Source organism: Penaeus monodon, chromosome 29, assembly GCF_015228065.2.
Source record: "Penaeus monodon isolate SGIC_2016 chromosome 29, NSTDA_Pmon_1, whole genome shotgun sequence".
In the NCBI taxonomy this organism is placed as follows: domain Eukaryota; kingdom Metazoa; phylum Arthropoda; class Malacostraca; order Decapoda; family Penaeidae; genus Penaeus; species Penaeus monodon.
In genome coordinates this window covers 7,772,147-7,774,005 of record NC_051414.1, presented here as the reverse complement: position 1 = coordinate 7,774,005, position 1,859 = coordinate 7,772,147, and the positions used below count along the sequence as shown (strand labels likewise).

The window sequence follows — 1,859 nt, the reverse complement described above, 5'->3', positions numbered from 1 at the left end:
TCCCGGCCCCCCCGGGGGGAGGCGTCATGGAATGGACACCAACGGCGCCTCGACATCCTGCAGCGGGCGTGCGAGAGGGGAGGAAAAGGGCCCCTCTGCTAACCCCGGGCATAATATGAATACTCAAATACACTGAGAGTTGACGTCTTTTAAATTCAAATCCATTTTATCGACCTTTTCTTCTACTCATTTTTCCTTTTCATTTTTTTTCCCGATGGAAATTTTGGCATTACTCCCCCCGCAGCGGCGCCGGAACGTGTCGAAGCGGGGCGCCCCTGCTGGGCACGATGCCGGGGTCCCGCTTACCAGGTGTTTCCCCGTGTCCCAGAAGCGAACCTGGGCCCTGTGCCCCGTGCCCGGGGCGGCATCCAGTGGCTGTCCCCCTCGCCTCCTGCAGTCACGGGGAAGTTTGAGGAGTACCGCTGCACCGACTACACGAGCCGCCGTCCGTGATCCGCGCCACAACTACCCGTACCTGAGTTCGTGGGAAAAGTCCCCGATCGTGTTGACCAAGACGGTCAATATCTTGATGGCTCGCCACCCGCTTCGACAGACTGCTGGCGTCCTACGCACCTGCTGGAGGACCCAGAGGGGGAACCCCCACGGCTACCTGCACTACGGGCGCCGCATCGTGCGCAGTTATCGCCTGTCGCCCGGGCAGGGCCCAAGGCGCCCAGCTTCGAGGAGTTCGTGCGGTTTTCCTTTTGGCGCGGGGACATGACCCACGTGGAGGAGACGTGGCAGCCCGTGATGCGGCGTTTGCACGCCCTGCCACACCCCCTACAAACCATTACTCACTTTCGAGACGCTCTGGCACGACGTCCAGTGGGCGTGGAAGCGGGCGGGGCTCGGCTCCCTCAACACGACAGACTTTGTGCAGTACCAACTGACGCCGGAAGTCCGTCGGCAGTACTTTTTCCGAGCTGACTCTGGCGCAAGTGTGCAGCTTTACCAGAAGTACAAGCTGGATTTCGAGCTTTCGGATACACTCTGGACGAGCACATGAGCTACGCCCGGCCGGGGGACGAGCCATCGACCCCGCTGTCAGGGCCCGAGGTGCCGCACCGCGATCCCGACCACCTGCAGAGCCGGGGTTCAGGACTGCTTGACCCCGCCCGGTCGCGGGCGACGTGGGCCAGGCGCCGCCCCCGGGGTCCTCCAGCAGGAGCTCCGTAAGGGCGGAGGGCCTGGAGGGGGGAGGAGAACGTGGCTGCCCCGGAGGACTACACGTGGGCCGACGGTGCCCCGCTGCCCAGTTCGGACCAATAGACGCCAGTAGTGATAGGTCTCTCTCTATTTAAAGGCATTATTAAGTGTACGATATTTTCACCTGGAACGTTATTTATGTCATACATAATTTAAGTTCAGAAAATAAATATTATCTGGATGTCTTGTTTCTGTTTAGCTTTTTAAAACCCTAGTTATAAAAACCCCTCAAAGCACTCTTTTCATATATCAGAGCGTCACTTTTTTCAGACATCCGGTTGCCTGATGAAACATCTCTTGTACATTTTTTTGCTATAAATATTATGAATTAAGGTATGAGCAGAAATTTAAATATAAACTGGGTAATATGATTTTTATTAGGCTTCAAGAAATTTCTTTACAAACCTATAATCATCATTATAAGATCATCCACTCAAAGCACTTGTTTCATTTTGCGAATAACAAATCCGATCTTCTCCACAATTTTCAAACATATTACCACATTCCCATATCATAAACCCAAAAAAGGTGTGAAAAGGAAACTAAAATCTTGTTTAGCATTTTTTGTTTGTGCATTAGAATCAATAACATTCTTCCCTAAATCTTGAAATCTTGGGTCAGCACAACCCATACGGGGGGAGAAAAAATGGTTC

The 1,859-nt window shown here is 53.4% G+C and overlaps 1 pseudogene; it reads left to right on the top strand.

Moving 5' to 3' along the window:
- The window catches only part of LOC119591714, a 1,535-nt pseudogene extending 266 nt beyond the window's left edge, over window positions 1-1,269 (top strand).
- The last annotated feature ends 590 nt before the right edge of the window (window positions 1,270-1,859 follow it).